At 50.0% G+C, this 17,295-nt stretch overlaps 1 long non-coding RNA gene across 2 annotated transcripts in view; it reads left to right on the forward strand.

Moving 5' to 3' along the window:
• The window catches only part of LOC142066016 (uncharacterized), a 38,547-nt gene that overhangs the window by 15,715 nt on the left and 5,537 nt on the right, over positions 1-17,295 (forward strand). The window contains exons 3-5 of one of the 2 annotated variants that reach the window (XR_012663599.1): positions 5,950-6,100; positions 6,410-6,525; positions 7,009-7,110. This is a non-coding gene — a long non-coding RNA (uncharacterized LOC142066016). The remainder of the gene's footprint in view (positions 1-5,949; positions 6,101-6,409; positions 6,526-7,008; positions 7,111-17,295) is intronic. The other variant, XR_012663598.1, reaches the window with a different exon arrangement.

Raw genomic sequence — 17,295 nt, forward strand, 5'->3', positions numbered from 1 at the left:
TAAACTCGCATTGGTATCACCTATTAATAAGGCAGCAAGTAGCCGAGGCAGTACTCGTGCAGTGCAACAGAGCTCATCATTTTTCTATATATGAGCAATTAAGCTGCACCAGGAGGCCTATGTCTTTATATCATCACCTAATGACAGTGCAAAAGTATTCAGGGGAAGGAGAGGGGGAAAAAAAAATCACATCCATATTTAATTGGCAAAGTTATCACCTTCACTTCAGAGCCCTAACTTACAGTCCTTCTGGCCGATTTCCAAGTCAGATCTATTTCCCCAGACTGGAAAGTGAGTAAAGTGTCCTTATATTATACCTCTGCAACAAAATACCATTTGGAAGCTCATGAACATGCTCCCAACTGCAGTAAGGAACAGTCTCTTTTCTTTGCAGGAAATGAAGATATCTTTGAGATGTTAAATTCCTTTCATTTTTTTAAAGGAAATTATTTGTGGTGTTATTATTATTATCCAGCCCCACACTTGCCTGTCAGATTAAATTTTTTATTGCACTAAAACAAAAAGCCATCTGGAGCTCCTCGCATCCTGCTGTCAGTACCAGAGAGTGGCAGCGCATCCCTTCTCTACGCCAGCGTTTTGATTCCTCCCAAGGTATTTTTTTAAAAAATAAATTCTCTGGTCCCTTGTTTTCATCCACGTGTCCCCTAGGTCTCCCTAGCTCTTGATTGTGCTCTTTGGGGCTCAGCATCTTTACACCCTGTCCCTTGGCTGTGTGTTTCTCAGGGTGGCAGTGTAGCTGGAAAGCAAAGAGCAATAGGAACTGTCTGCTTTCATTAGGTGTGTGGGGAAATCCATCGCTGTTCCAGGGGACTGTATCTGTTCAGCCAAATACCTCATTTACCAGCTTCTTCATTTTGTTTTGCAAGCCCCAAGGTCCTCCTGTCAGTTTGCAATACTGTGCTCAGGCCCGGGGGTTGAACTGGAGCTATTTATCTTTTTCTCCCCTTCTCTCCTCCCTCTTCAGGAGGAGCTGAGCCCTGGCTAGTGATGGAGGTGGCTGGACCCTCAGGTATCATAAAGCACCTCGGCACTCCCCAGCGGCTTTTAAATGTGTCAGCCGTGTCTGATGGCTCCTTTCAAGGACTGTCCCTGTGGCCAGGGCGGAGGAGAGCTCTGGCACCCACAGGCAGTGACGGTGAGGGACCCGAAACCGCAGCGGGAGAGCAGGTCTGGGCCCTGTCACTGACACTGGGAAGACTGCAGGAAAAACCACACCAGGAAAGAGTTGGCCTGACCACCCGGCCCTTCTTGGCTTGAACACCCAACCCTTCTTGGCTTCGCAGTGCCCCCTCGCAGGGGATATAGCTTTACCATGTTCTGAAGAGACAAAGAAAGAAGAAAAGAGAGAAAAAGGAGAGGCGAAATATCGATAACTTCCATCTCCTCAAGCTGAGTAACTAGCCTTTGACACTTCTCTGCCACTTCAGCTGCACAAAGCCCCGGCTCTCTGAAGATTAATTGATGTAGGTCACTCAACCTATTTTCAAATACCTTTCAGTTACCGTTTAAAACCTTCTGATTTATTTTTTTTGATAAAGTCACCAACGCTTTTTATGGATTCTCAAGTGATTGTCCAGCTTGACAAATTGGATTCTTAAAGCTGGTTCTTTAAAGAAAAGGATGTGGTTTGACAAGACAAGAAACAGCTCATCTTTGAGACAGGGGGATAAATAAAAAAGGAAAAATCCCTTTCTTCGAGTCTGGTGTTACTCAATGGGTGTCTCACTCGTCACTGATAATCTTATCTGTCTGTGATGGGAAGGGACCGGCACAAAGGGGCCCCGACCGGGCTGGAGGGCTGATACGACTCTGATTAATAGGACTGTCCGGCAGGCGCAGAGCCGCGGGGAAGGTGATTAATGCCATTTGATATGAACTCCGATCCCCTCCCCTTGCCGACACCGCGCTGGGGCGCCTCCTGCCGCTGGTGATGGATTGATTCCTGCCTCCCGGTCCACGCGTATGGCGCAGCTGGCAGGGTGGTGGTAGCTGGGTTGTCACCCTGACTTGTGTTGAGGTTTGTAAGGTCATGTCGCTCCCCAGTGTGGCACTTGATATTTCTGATAGAGTTTTTATTGTCTGTGCTCAAACCCTGCTTTCCACTGAAGTCTAGGTAGCCATCGTGTCATCCCAGGCTTTGCAGACAGCAAAACCACATTCACATCTAGCATAGGGATGGAGCAGAGTAGCTATGGAGCCTGAACAATGTGTTTGTGATCTTTATGAACCCAAACAGGGACGCTCCTGTAAGATCTCCTCCATACCTGCTGGCAATCAATGCAAATATATTTTTGGATGTGCCTGAATAAAACCCACGCGTGGAAATGTAGCCAAGGTAGTTGCACCTCCAAGAACAGTTGTACTAAAGCAAGGACTGCTGGGAGAGGAGCTGTGTGAAAGACCTGTACGCAAGCACCTGTCTGTCCTCTGAAGGTCAGACCCTCTGAGATGTGCTCAGGTGAGGCACGTCGGAAAATCAGTCCTGCTGGGCGCTCCGTGATGACCTGGCTGCTGTGATGTGCTGTGATGTGCTCTGCCTGAAGGTCAAGCTCAGAGCAACCTGATGCTGCCAGCTCAGGCTGGTCCTGAGGAGATGCTCAGCTCTGGCCGTGCAGAGCAGCCATGCAGACGGGTCCTGCAGGGCCACTGTGGGCTGCAGCGGCAGGGCTGCATGGTGTCACGCTGCTGGAGATTTGTCTTGGGCTGCAGGGAGAAGGAGAGAGGTGAGGAGGTGGGACCTCTGTGCATTGCAGCCTAGGGCTGCAGTCAGGCCAGGAGCCAGAGCATTTGGTCTTTCCAGGCTAGGCAAAGTATAACTTTTTTCTGTTTAAGTAATATTTTAATTGTAGGCTTTTGCTTTTCATTTTTTAATTGACTACCCTGACTTTGAAAATTTCACACCTAGCAGTTACTCTGAATAGTGGAAATGCATCACAACTCCTACCTGTTCTCTGTATTGAATGACTCCAGGTAATACTTTATATCTTATTATGATTATTTATTATGATGTCCAGTTTAGTTCTGTAGCAGAGGGAGATCATTAACCTCTCCTGCAGTAAAGAGAACTCTCCGTGTTGTTTTCAAAGCCATTAAAGCTTTGAAAACTCCTCTGTTTTTTTTTTTTTTTTTTAACTAAAAAACCTACAGGGCTGCAGAATAAAATGCTGACACAGGTCAGCTAATGCAGGAGGAGCACAAACCCTCCCGCTGTGTCTCAGTGAATTGCAAACGGAGCTCCAGAGTAAGGAAGAAGTTATTTGCTTGTTAGAAAACACACTTGTGGTGCTTGGGACCCAGGTGCATGCAGCTTGTGGTGGTGCTGAGAGAAGAGGAGGTGGTTTGGTCTCAGGAGGGGCGGGAGATGCCACCTAGAGCCTCCAAAGAGACGTGTCCCAGGCTGTGTGTGGGCAGAGGGAGGTGGGGTACAGGCTCCATGTGCCCCTCTGTGGGGGTCAGCAGCTGTTTGGTCTGGTCCATGTGGATCAAAGCAAATTCCCTTGCTCCTGCAAGAAAGCCTATAAAAGCCCCACAGTCTATAGCTGTCTCGGGGTGCTATTTTTAGCCACACTGGTTTTGGGTGCTTTTTCACGCGGGTTTATGTGGCACTGTGCCTGCCTTGGTGAGAGCAGGAGCGTCTTTTACAGATTGCTGCTTTCAGCAGCTGCATATGGCCACCTAATGCCATCTGCAGACGATGCTTGTGGTTGCTGGGCCTGCACGGAGTGGGAATGGGGAGAACCTCTGAGTTTCCCGTGGCTGGATGAGGTTTCAGCTCAGATATGGCTAATTGCTGGACACACAGTTCAGCCCACTGGGAGGTTTAATTAGTTATAGGGGGAATTTATCTAGGGACAGATGGAAGCAGATGCTGTGTCTCCCACCCAGGCAGGCAGCTCCTGGAGATGTGTATACACTCTGGAGACTGTGTTTTGCTCAGGACCAAAAGGTGACTAAAATCCTGTCTGCGGTAAGAGGGGTGCTCCTGTCCTACAAAGTCACCTTGCCTCCCAGGCCATGTCATGTTCCTTCATGACCAAAAAATCCTGAAGTAAGATGTTCCCCATCTCCATATAACCACAGGCTACTTTACCATGATGGCTGATCATAATAAAGCCTTTGTAGATGTCCCCATTTTTTTGGAAGCATATCGTGCTGACCATATGGCTGGGGAATACGGAGTCTACATTCATGATGGGAAGCTAATGAATTGGTAACTTTATCTGGCCTGTCTGTGCCTCTCAAAAATAAGAAAATGCTGTTCATTAAGCTCTTGTTAAAGTGCCATCATAAAGAGAAAAGCATCTCTGTAGAAAAAAAATGCTGCAGTTCCTTGTTATTCTCTTCCCACGTCTTCCCGATGAAAATTGCTCTGTTTGAAAGCCAGGAGATGATTTTTCCTAATGGCTGTAACTACACTGCTCATGTTCTGGCTGCACAAACTTGCTCCTATGGCTGCAATACATCTCAGGGGAGGTGAGTATTTGCTTTTCTACTAAGCAAACACCGTGACTTGAGGGAATGCTGAGAATTAGGTGCAGTTTTCACAAGGCCACCTCCCACAAGCTGCTGTGGCTCCATGTACCTGTTTGCAGCACCTCCATCTCCATGTCTTGGGGAGCTCTATCCCATGTCAGATGCTGCCTGAGAATGAGTCTTTGTTGCACATGGAAGTATTAGTAATGCCATTTAAAAGATGGAGGTGTTGAGGCCCAAAAGAAGTTGAAGGATGTGCCTACCTGGGAACAGAGCCCCGGTCTCCAGATACACACATGGGGCCGTAGGCACCAGAGCAGAGCATCCATCACCCCAAGGTTAAGTGGGCAGGGACCCCTTGGCAGTCTGAGCCTGGTATAAGCAGCTGAATTGTAATTATGGAATATTAATATTATTCAGAGGGCATCTGTAACTCTTCTGACAGATCGTGTGGTGTAACCTTGCTGCCTGAGCAGAAATCCCCACTAGCTCCTGACTCATCACAGGAGCTTTCAGCCTCCCATGTCATCCCGGTAAGCTGGATGGAGATGCTTGGACCTACGAAACATGAATTGCTGTAAGCAGCGATCTGCTGAGCTGCCAGCTGAGCCACTCCTGGGGGGTGCTGTGCCTGGGTGAATGCTGGTGTGCAGACCCCATCTTTTCCTGGGCTATGAGGAGGTTTCACCCTGTGTTACCCACCGTAACACCGAGGTAGGGCAGCAGAGCTGGTCTGCTCAGGCCACTCGTTTTCCACTCCCTGTCAAGCTGCTGCTCTCTCTGGTGCCACAGAGAAGATGAAGCTCGCAGGCGGTGGTCGTCACGCCAGCCTCCAACACCAGTGGACTTCTGCTTGTGGAAATTGTGCTCGATGTAGGGAGAGCAGCGTGCATCCCACTGCGGGCAGCGAGCACTCAGCTGCCCCAGAGGCATCCTGCATGCTTCAATTAAAATGCAGGAGCATGTTTGGGGTTGATGCACTACATTAATCTGAGTTTGTAAAGATGTCATGCTGAGCAATGTGGAAGCTGAGTTACCCCTTACCATTTCCCCAAAAGCCTTTAAGCCCTGGGTGCTGGAGAAGCATCAGAGGTCTGGGGCAGGCTGGGGCGGTACACGCTGGTGTGGAGGCTTATGGAGGGAAAGAACAAGAGTTTGAGGCTGGAAAGGAAACTAGGCCAGGAAATGCAGCAGATAGTTTGCAAAAGGATGATCCAAGCAGCTTTGATATGGATATGTTCCCCTGCAAAGACACTGTGCTGGAGAAGCTCTTTATCAGTGTCAGGCGATGACAAACGACAGCGGGGGAAAGTCACGGGGCTGCAGTGCGTTGTTGCAGCTGCAGCACCTTGGAAATGATACAGGTATTGCCGCTGCTCTGTGCCTCGGGGTCCCGCTTCAGCCTTAATTAATCATGGAGAAAATGGATTGTCTTTTCTTCTGTTCTTTTTATAGCACGATAAATGAAGGAGGGAAGGTGAGGAAGAGGAAAATTGCATGTGGGCACATTTGGGGAAGATCATACCCCATCCCTGCTTGTATACAAAGACGTTACCTCCTGGCTGGCAAAAGTCGTTAGGAAACACAGGACCTGCCCCTGTGTCAGGTAGGGAGTGGGGGGGAGGAAGAGGAGGGGAGGCAGCAACAGTCAAACAGGCCCTGAGAGCTGGGACCTTTTCTGCAGGGTGCTGCTGGAGGCCAAGGATGGCACAAACTAGCAGGGATGATTAAACAAGAAATAAAAAAAAAGGGGAAAAATCAAGCCAGAGTTTCTTACCATTACCTCCAGTTGTCTTTTTTTTTTAAGAGTTCCCTTGAAGCCTTGTCTATATAAATGTTGAATTATATGGTTCTTTGACTCTTTACTAGAAATTGCTCTGAATTACTTTTTTTATATAATCTGTTTCATTTCCAGCACTCTGCCGTATCTCGCAGAGGAATATCTGTAGCTGTCGACTGGCTCATTCTCCTGCTGCCAGACTGCTGTGCTGCGTCTTCTAATAAAGTTGCCCTCTGTTCCACTACAGGGCAGTAATCTGTAATGAAAATTTTATATGAGTGGTTGGGAAATGGAGTTTGAATCTGGGTTTCAAGTATGATTTTCATAATACCCCAGGCATATATATGCGAGATGTTTGGGGATTCAGAAATAAAAGGGATCATTTCCCAACAACCGTGTTTTCCTTAAGCCCCTCCTCGACGGGATGACTGGAAATGTTTGTGGCAAAGACCTCACCTGTGTAAGCTCCCTGGTTATGGTGTGAACTTGGGCACCTGGTGGGATGAAGCATCACCGAGATGGCGCATCGTGGTCATCCATCCTCGTGGAGACAGCAGCATCCCCGTGTTACCTGCAGGAAAAGGGGGCTGTCTGGTGGCACCGCTGTCACTCTGGCACTGTGCTTGGGGCTGCAGCAACCCTTGCCAGTGACATTCACAGGTCCTGATGGTGGGCTTGGTGATAGGTGGTATCTGAAGAAGTGAAAGGAAAAATGACGCTGTTTCTCTTTCTAGAGGCTTCATATGAGACGGGGAATTTTATATGAGCATCATCTCTGTCCTGCTGGGATCAGTGGAAGTCTCTTCATTGCCCTCACTGAAATTGGCTTGTCCTCGGTAAGTCCCACTTCTGGCCTAGGATAGGCCGTGGGTTCAGTCCAGCAAAATGCTTCTGATGTTATCGTTGCCTGTGAAGACAGCCTCGATGGCTGGGCTCACTGAGTTATTAATGTTTGCACACAGTGTCTGCGTGTGCACATATATTAATATCTGTATTTCCATTGTGGTGATATTTTCAGTGGCTGCAGGTGCTGGTTATGAAGAAGGTAAGAAAATCCTCAAAAATGCAGGGGAAATAAAGTCTCTTCAGAGGTAGCTGAAACCTTCCCTGGTCTTCTAATGCAGGGCTGACCTTAATGATGCGGTCTGGTAGAACAGAGCCAACATGCTCCTGAATGTGGGAACGGTGTGACACAACCCCAGCACCAGGCAGGAGTTTGGCAGGAGGAGACACTCAGTCTCCACGCTGCAAACCCCTCCTGGAGCGTCCTGGGCAGTCCTGGCCCCAAGAGGAAAACCCAGGATCAACGTCAAAGCTGCTGGTCCTGTCTTCCAGTTACAGCACCTTGCTCCACGGACAGGCTGAGTGCTGGGCAAGGTGGCCTCCCATCAGGACGGAGTCCAGAAATGCTCCCGGTCGCTGGCCCGAGGGGTTTCTGCTCCTGTATGGCAGCGTGATGAACATGTCAGTAATTTCTTCTCTACTTGCCCATGATGATCCCTGTCTTTTCCATCTCCCATAGGTATTTTTCTTGTTGTTATTGCTATTATTGTAATTATTCTATGAAAACCAATTAACTGCAGAGCTGCTGGACTGGGAGTGGGGTCCCTCTTGTGCCGTGAGTGGGCAGCAAGCACCATCGACACCCCTGTCTGTCCCAGCTCACTACCTCCCTGGTGCAGAGCGATGCCCATGATGGTCACCGTGGCCTGGGATGGGATGTGAGCAAATGTTCAGGCTCAGCCGCTGCTGTTTGAATTTGGCACATCTATGCTAAACAGGCGGTATTAGCCCTCGCCAGGGTTGATCAATATTTAATGTGGAATTTACAAAGATTGACTTGAGGATGCGTTTAAAATTGGAGCATTAGCCGTAGGTGGCAATTTCCGAGTCGCAGCAGTACAGTTTGATTATTTAAAGAGATGGCATTTCGTACATTTAAAAGAATACTTAGGACTGCGGGGCTTGCTGCAGCCCTCCCTTCCCCTAAAGTGTTGCGTTTTCAATTGTTTTGTTTGTTTATGTTCAATATTAATCACCCCGTCTGCTTGCTCAGTGCTGGGCTGGGCTGACAGGGCTCCTGCAGCCAGTGCTGGTGGTGGCGAGGATGCAGCTCAGCTCTCCTTTGGGGTTTGCTGTTTTACTGGAGCCCAGAAGCCAAAGCCGTTTTGGGAAGCGGAGACTCAGTGCATGCCTGGTGCGTGCTGGCTGTGCCAGGATGCTCCAGGCTGGTGGGATGGCACCCTGCACATGCCCCCGCAGCACAGGCATCAATGCACACCTGTTTAGTGTAGTTAATATTTAGACTGGGTGAGACTCCACGCCCTACACCAGGCTCAGGTGCTCTGCAGAACCCCCTGTGCTGTGCTGCTTGCCTGCTTGGGGATGCTGCCCTCCCAGCCCTTGGAACTGGGCTGGTTTCTCTTCTCCCACCCCCAAATTCTCGCCGTGTTCTATTAATCTCCCAGTGCAACAAGGCTGGGGTGGGACATTATGCATGCACACAATACACACGCACATAGAGACTAATGAAATTGCTGTTTTATCTTGGTTGGCTCGTGCTGCAAGCTACATTAATAAGAGCTGACAGGTTTGAAATAGCTGATCTACGTTGATTCAGGTTGCGAATGCGGCAATCACAAGAGCGACTGGGCCAGGGGATTGAGTGCGGGGACTTTTCAGTTTATGAGCTGGAGCTGTAAAGAATGGCTCCACTGAAACCCAAAGTGTTGAGGGTTGTGTACGCAGCAAGAACTCCCTGTGCACTTGTCTATGTAAAATCAATTCAGGCTTAAATGAGAAAAAGAAACTGTGCAGCCTGGATAGTGAAGGGTCAGAAGAAGGATGAGGTGGTGGCTCAAGCCTTGCTGATGTCCCTGGGCTGCATCTGCAAGTGCTTGCCGCCTCCTGGATCCCTCAGGTTTGGTACCGAGGTCCTGGGAGGAGAGCTTGCCCCTGCGCTGGTGCTCAAGGGAAGCCAGGAGTCTGTGCTGTGCCGCCTGCCTCTCTGCCAGCAGCGGCAGTGCAGGTGCTGGCTCTGCCGCGGGCACCGGCTCCTGGAGCTACAGCACTTCACCCGAAATTTGGATTTCACCTGTGATGGCCGAGCCAGCTCTGCACCCCTTACCTGGGTGGCTCATGGTTAGAAAGGCAAAACAGCAGCTCCTAATTTATTGTTTCTTAGCTGAGCATTGTAGATCCCAGGGATGACTCCAGGCTTTTGGTGCAGGACCAGCAGTGCTGGTGGGTGGTGAGCAGATTTATTCCCTTCCTCTTGAGACCACAGATCATGCCCCAGATTTAACCCGCCTCTGCAGTCCTTGCAAGAAGCAAACTCTTGCAATTGCTTATATGATGGGGAAAAATTATTTCCCTTCCTCCCCTTTATCTAATTGTTCTATTAAGACTTTGCTCAATTTTGTATAATTAAAAAGCTTCAAAACAGCTTGTTTCATATATAGAAAAGGAGCACAACATATGGTAGTGACAGAGCTGTTCATAAATATGAATGTTTTTATATTAAAAAAAAGGTGGAAATGCATTGGTAAAACCAGCAGTGAGGTGCTGGTGATGAGAGTGGAGGCACCCGTGGGTGCGACCTGAGCTGCCTGGCCCTGTGACTGTGTGATGACACCAGCTGTTTTATTGAAAATTTAATGCTGGTGATTTTCTGCTCAGCCCTGCAGCCCCCTCGCTCCTACATACCCCGGGGCCGCCCCTCTGTGCCTGCTCCTGCCTGCTGCCCCGTGGGGCTGGGGGTGCCCAGGAGGGGTGCAGGTGCTGACGTGGGGGTGTGGTCCCTGCTGCAGAGGTGGGTGAGGGATGGGGACCCGGTGGGACCCCCCTTGGGGTTAGCCCCGAATGCCACGACAGAAGTGGTGCTGGGGCAGGGGTGTTGGGATCCAGCCATCTGTGGGGGTCAGTGGGGCCCGTGCTGGTGGGATGCTGCATCTGATTTGCTGCAGCAGGTCCCTGTTTTCATACCAAATAACATGTGCAAAAAAATAAGGCCTTATTTCCCCTTCTCCTCCCCCCTCAAATTGAAGCACAAATATGACAAGTGTTATGATTAAGGCTGAGCTGCGGCCCCGAACATCTCTCCCCTTGCAGATTACTATGTAAATCAGCCACTTAATATTGCCGCTTCCCTTCACTGCGTGGTGAGTGTGAGGGTGGGGGGGTGCTGGGGACGTGCTGGGTGACAACCCCAGCCCGTGGTGGGTCACATGCTACCGGGCTGGGGGACATGTGTGTCGCGACAGAGCAGTTCACACAATGCATATAAGACCTGGCTAATGTGGACCTGCCCAAACAAGTCACTTTATTGGGCTTTTTAATAATAATTTATGGGTTTCCCTATATCCCTTGTCTTAAAAGCCAAGACAGTTTCCAGTGCTGGGTAATGAAAGCAGCATCCCTGGTGATGCTGGGGAGAGGAGCTGTGACATCTCAATGAGCTTACACCACCCTGAAGAGCTGCTTTCGGCATGCGCTGCCTGCCGTAAGCAGCACTTGCAAGATGTCACTGCTGCCCTGGAAGAGAAGGAGCTGTTCCTGCTGCCCTTGCTCTATAAAACTCAGGTTTTCCCAGTAAGAGGTGGTGGTGACGGCTCTGGGTGGTAAACTGGGGCTGTGCACCGTGCTGGGAAGAGGCTGGGCTTCATCTCTGCCCAGCTGGGACCTATGGTCTCCATGCACAAACACTTTCCATCCATAGGTCTAGAGATGGAAAAGGAGGTACAATTTGATGGGTGAGCGGAACAAAGCATAGGTTTATTATGTGTCCGATCTTGTTTCCTCTGGTGCCAGGGTTGGATTTGCAGCAGAAGCTGTTGGGGCTGGAGGGTGCCAGTTTGGGTTTGGGATGCTCCCAGCAGCCCCTCCCTGCGCTCGGCATGGTCCCATCAGACCAAGAGGTCTCCAGCCCCTCCAGTGGGCACCTGCCTCAGGTTGCTCATGTTATTTAATGCCCCACCTCTAATGACCACCACGCACAAGGCCACCAGACCTGGCTGGTTCTGGGAGGTGCTGGGGTGCCTGTGGGTCTGGTGGTGCCTCTGCTGCCTTCCCACTGCAGCCTGCTCACGTCCCCTCCTGCCTCTCCTCTGCCTGGGATCTTCGTGTTTAACAAGTGTTTTAATAACTCCCCCCGCCCTAATAAAGTGAAGGCTGTTTGTTTCTGTTGGTTTTTAATCTCACTTATTTTCCTGCTACACTGTAAGAAGATTGAAATAGCAGCAGGATGCGGTGGGCTGTGTTGTGGTGTACATTGCAAAGCTGCGATGATGGAAATAGATTCAGAGTAAAGACATTATTAATGAAGACGATAACCGGGGAAGGTACGCCAAGCTCATGCACCTGATCTCGCCTGGGTCGTACTTGACCAGCACATCCATCTATTGGTGGTATTCGTCCATTTTTTTAAAATGCCTTCACTGTTGATGCCAGCCTGCCTGGGAGTTTTGAGCCATTTAAAAGAATCAAAACAAATTAACTCCAAAAAGTTCATGTTTGAAATGCTGCTGCTTCCCAGCTCCTGGGCTTCAAGCGAGGGGGGAGCCCCAGGGGGTGGCGCCCCAGATGGCCACAGACCCTAGGAATCCTTGTAGAGCTATTCCTGACGGCTTATCTGTGGTAGGACAGAGCTAAGCTCCCGCTGCCCTCCCAGGGCACAGAGCGCAGGGGCAGGGCTCGGGCCGGGGAACACAGCCCCATGCCCACCATGGAGGGGGGCCAAGAGTGTGGGAGCTTGGCGGAGCTGCTTGTCCAAGAGAAATGCAAATACGGGACAATCAGCCTCCACAGCAGCAAAGTAAGATGTGATGAAACCCAATCAGTTAATAACACTTCAAGGCAGTGGAAGAATTGCAGATGAATGTCTTTTTAAATAACTTTTTTTTTTCCTCACCGGAACTATTACTCTGGATTTTTACTGAAAAAATAAATCATTTTGGTTTGTATCTTGCACGAAGTGCTCCTTGTTTCAAAGGCCAGAGCTGGGGAATCTTGGCAGAGTGCTATCATTGCATCCTCCTGCACCATTTTGGCTCTTGAAAAGGCACCTCCATCCTTGCAGGTGGCCCCACCGAGCCTCCAGCTACAAGAGGAAGGTCCCATGGGAGCATCATGGGGACCCCCTGCCTGGGAACCTTGGGATGGTTCCCCCATGGGATGCTGCACCAAGCTCCAGCTGCCCAGCGTGGGAATAAACACTGCAGGAGCAAAATAGTTTGACAAATAGAGCTGACGAGCATGAGAAAAATAAGGTTTTTGAGACCCGGATAGTAATCAAGGCTAATTTGTTGATTTGCCATCCGGAATCATTCCTTGCATTATTTTTTTTTCCCCTACACAATTTGCTCCCTGCCTTTGGGGAGGGTGGGGGGAAGCGTAAGCCCTCCATCCTCTGCCGAGCCGCTGAGCAAGTTCCTTCTGCCTGATTAAGGGCTGTCAGGATGATTGATGTGTTCTTGCCAGAGAAGGTGAGTCCCTTTGCTGTGACAACTGGGTTTGACAGCCAGGCAGAGACCGGTCCTCACTGACACCGTCCTCTTCAAATACCTGTATTTTCCCAGCCCAGACAATACGGGGCTGTGGGTCTGGTGGCAAGGGCTGTGCTCCCCACTGTGTGACAGCATGTGCCCTGTGAAGGTCAAAAGCCTCCAAAGCCTGGGTCTCCTCCCCAGAACAGCCCCTTTGATCCCTGGATAAGGACTAGAGGAGGAGGGGGCTTGCGGGGAGGCAGCTGGAAGGTGGGCAGCTCCCGGGTAAGGTCAGGGATTGCCTCTTGCCGCAGGTCACTGTGGCTCTGTCCATCCTCTGGCCAAGTATGAAGAGGTTTGGTGCAGACACAGAAGATGTGAAGGGATGTGGTTCTTCTGAGGTCAAACAGCAAGCCCGTGGCAGGTGGGAGAGCTGTGAGTCCTCGTTCTTCCAGCTGCTGTGAAATCAAATTCATTGACCATTGGTGGGCAGAGTGTGGTGAAACCCATGCTTGGACATCTTCTGCTTGGGTGGTGAGCTCCATGGGGCTGGGATGGCTCTGACACGATGAGATGCTCAGCTCCAAGTGCTGGATCCCCTGTTACCACAATGCAAAACACACAGGGCACTCCAAGAGGTGAGTCTTGACCCGAGGCTGATGTGAGTGCAGCCATGGACCCCAAGGAGCTGGGCAGGTCCCTGGGCTGGTAGTGGACGTGACCCACGCTTGGTGGGGGCACTTTGGGAAGGGCAAGTGGGGCTGCTTCACCTGACCCCACGCGAACGAGGGTGTCTGAAGCACCGCAAAGGGAAGAGCTGACGGAGCCAGCTGCAAGGGGCTAAGCGCTCTTAATAAAGAGAGGACTTCAGATGCCAGAGCTGCCATGGGAATAAAATAATTGCTCTATGATGACATGCAGTAAGTGAATAATTTTTGTTGCTTAGCATGTAGGTCTTTGAGACATTTCCCCCCACCCCTCTGCAATAGTGTGCATTGTGCTGTGGGGTTTGTTTGTGGATCTGACACTGCTGCTGGATGGGGTCCTCAGCATTGGGAGAGAGCTGGAGCAGCGAAGTCAGCCCTGCACTTGGCCTTCAGAGGGCAGAGCCAAGGTAAAACTCTTCAATGACGGATTGTTTGACTTCCCTGCATTTTCTTGGGCAAAGGTTGAGCTTTGCTGTGGCAATATTTATAGTAGATGCTTTTCTTCACTTTACCAGTTAAGCCCTTCCAGCATCCTTGCGGCTGAGCCCTGGGGCAAGGCGAGCATTTAACATGGCTCTGCATTCTGGTCCCTCTCTCTCTGAAGAACATAAACCTCTGTGAAGATGCTGAGCCTTCCTGAGATTGACTGAAATGTTTCTATTTCATGCTGAGGTGCGAGGAAGCAGAGGGCAGGTCAGGCCGTGGGTCAGCTTCTGCAGGGGCTGGGGGAAGTGGTCTTGCAAATAGGCATTTAAACATCCTGGTGGTATATTTAAGTTCAAGTTCCGGGTGGAAAAGAGTGTCAAGGGAGCCATAAAAGCATGTGTTGGAGGGAAACATATGTGCAGACGGAGGTAATTTTAATAACAAATACGTGTTTTTTTCCAGCTGTTGAATGCTTGGCATTCCCTGCCTGGGAGATTTCCCAGTGTTTCAGCAGCATGGCAAAGTGCTTGGAGAGGAGGTGACTGTTCAGGCTGCCCGGCGTGGGAAGAAAAGCAGGGGTGTGGGTGGGGTGTGGGCGTGCTGGCAGGGAGGGACTGCTGCCTGGGTTTCCCCAGGACCCCAGAGCCGCCCGGTGCTGGGGGCTGACTGTGCATGGGGGCTCCTGTTGCTCCAACAGGACATGCTAATTCGGGGAGGGCAGCAGCCCAGCTGAAGGCTGTCATGGGTTTTGCAAAGATGAGTGAAACCTACATCTGATGTCTGTGGTATATGGTTGATGAAACCCCTCCTGTGCTTGGAGGGCAGGAGAAGGAACATGGCCCTGGTGCCCCCCTGGCCTTGGCAGCTCTGCAGCAGCTCATAAGCATTATTTTTGGGTGGGCAGCGCCCTGCTCCTTGGTGGGAAAGGGTGCCAACCCAGCCTTCTGCTGCTGGGAAGCAGGTGGGGAGCATCAAGCTATAGAGAAGGGCAGAAGGCATGAAGCTCCTCAGTGTAAGTGGAGCCCTTCCCCTGGGTAATGCCGATACTTGGTGGGGAAAGGGGAATTCAGCACGTCTTGAAACTCGTATGGTGTTTGGGAAGGGGCATGTGTCCTGGAGAACATCGTGAACAGATGCTCCAGCTCTTATTATTTTAAAAGCTATGAATTTAAAATGTGTTAATTAGGAGGAGCGAGGAGAAACATCAGCAATTCTGACTGATCATCCACAGGAGCCTTGTACAGGAAAATAAACGATAGACTGCAAAAATATGGCCTGAAATCAGTGGGTAGATGCTGGGCCTTGCTCCCTGTGGGACCATGGCCAGCTAATCCGGATGGGATCTTTTCTAAGCCCTGAAGAGCAGGGAAATCTGCCTGGAATGAGTATTTCAAACCTGAGACAATCTATGAATGTGTGGATGGAGCTGCCGAGGTTTGTCAAAGTGCACATGGGAATTTCATGTGCTTAATTCATACACTGTCAGACACGGCTTGTCTGGCTGGAGAGCTGCATAGGAAAGCCAACACAAGCCCAGCTTGAGCAGCCTCCTCCAAAAACCCAGTATGGCTTACTGGGAAACTGCAGCCCATTAGCATCTCCTCAGCATGCGGTGCTTGTGCCCGGTGCCCATGGGCTTGTGAGGAGGTGCCGGCTGCTCTGCTGCTGTGCAAGCACCAGCGAGCTGCAGCACTGCTGGGAGAGCACACCATACAGCGGGGAAAAAAATCTTACTTAAGTCTTTGCAAAGCCACAGATAATGCACTGTGAGAGTGAACAACCAGGATGAAAAGTAATTGCACTCCTATTTTTCTCCAGCTTTTCTTATCAACGACTTTATCACCTTTGGTTTTATTTTACACCTTATTTAGACTTCACTGTAATCCCAGCTATTTCACCATTGACACCTCCTTAATACCTTGGCTAACACCTCTGACACCTCTGGCTAACGCCCAGGCCCTTCTCCAGTGCAGAACAGCTCTAGCAAAACCAGAGAAGAGCTAAAATGGAGAAAGAGAAAAATTATTTAGTGCCCAGGCTCTGTGAATAATAACCTTTGAGGAGAAAGGGTGGGGGCCAGCCTTCCCCGTGCTACTGAACTTTGATATCTACCCACATTAGTCTACATCTGCCCATTTCTTATTATTTAAAGATCGTGCAGCAAGTGTCACACAGGAAGAAGAAGCAAGAGGATTTATTGTTTGAGGAAAACCGCAACCTATAAAGGCTCAACTTAGCGAACTGAAGCAAATTAATTCCTCTTGCTTAGACACCTTGTGCTAAGTTCAGCCCGACTCAAAACACTCCATCGCTGTGTGTCCTGCTGACGTTAGTGGGTTTGGTACCAGCCCAGCACCTGCTGCCACTCCATCAGGTCTTTGCACCGTGGGTGCTGTGGCCAGGGCTCTGCCCCTCACTGCCAGCCCTGAGCCTGCTGTTTGGGGCTAATTCTCCTCTGGTGGCTGGGAAAGGTACCTGCCTGTTTGCAGGGCATCCCTCCTTCGCAATATTGAGAGCTGCTGTTCAAATATTCCTGTTTTTCTGGTTGGGAGGAGACTAAATGGGATGCTGGGACACCTGGCTGGCTTTGCAGTGTCACTGAGCTCTGTTTCTCTGTGGGTCGCTGGTGGGGTCCAGCAGCCTCTCCTCCACGATGCAGCCTGGAGCAATGCTGCCAAAGCCAGGAATTCCCACTAGGAAAACTCTACCCCACCCTTCTCCCTCCGGTGGTGTCTGACAAGGCTGACTTTTCCTGGCAGCCTGACCTGGAAGAAAGCTTATTGCAACCCCAGCACCGGAGAAAACACAGCGATACTCTACTTTTTTTCTTTGCCTCTGATCTCTGAGCCTAAAGACTATTGGTACATTACCTAGATTTAACTACCCATTACACAAACTATATCTCTAAAGAGAGGGATATGGCAGCTTTATTATAAGTTTATTACATGCTAATTCAAGCAAATAAATTTGCTCCAGCTGTGGAGCAAAGGAGATTAATAACCTCGAAGATCACTTTGCTGCTTTGATGAGTTTCTTGAACAGAGTAGAGTATATTTAGGAAGAGCAACTAGATTAGTCAAAAAACCCCTTTAATTATTAGTGACACTGTGCAAACTGCTTCATATGAGTGGAATACCAACTACTTAACTCCCTGACCTTATTATTCAAATAAACACTTCTTATTATAGCAACATGACTTGCTTGTCAACACATCAAATCAGCTGCCCGGGTGGCGGTTTGGGTGTCCCCGCTGTGCCAGCAGCCGGGCTGCATTAGGGGTATAACGGCCTTAAAGGTGCAGGGGCTCCAGCACAGAGAAGTTAAAGATCTCTGGGTGCTATACAGTGAGCAGAGAAATGCACTTTGCTGGCGTGGTCTCAGCATGTGTTCCTTCCCCTGCCCAGGG

Source organism: Phalacrocorax aristotelis, chromosome 18 (assembly GCF_949628215.1).
Source record: "Phalacrocorax aristotelis chromosome 18, bGulAri2.1, whole genome shotgun sequence".
Classification (NCBI taxonomy): domain Eukaryota; kingdom Metazoa; phylum Chordata; class Aves; order Suliformes; family Phalacrocoracidae; genus Phalacrocorax; species Phalacrocorax aristotelis.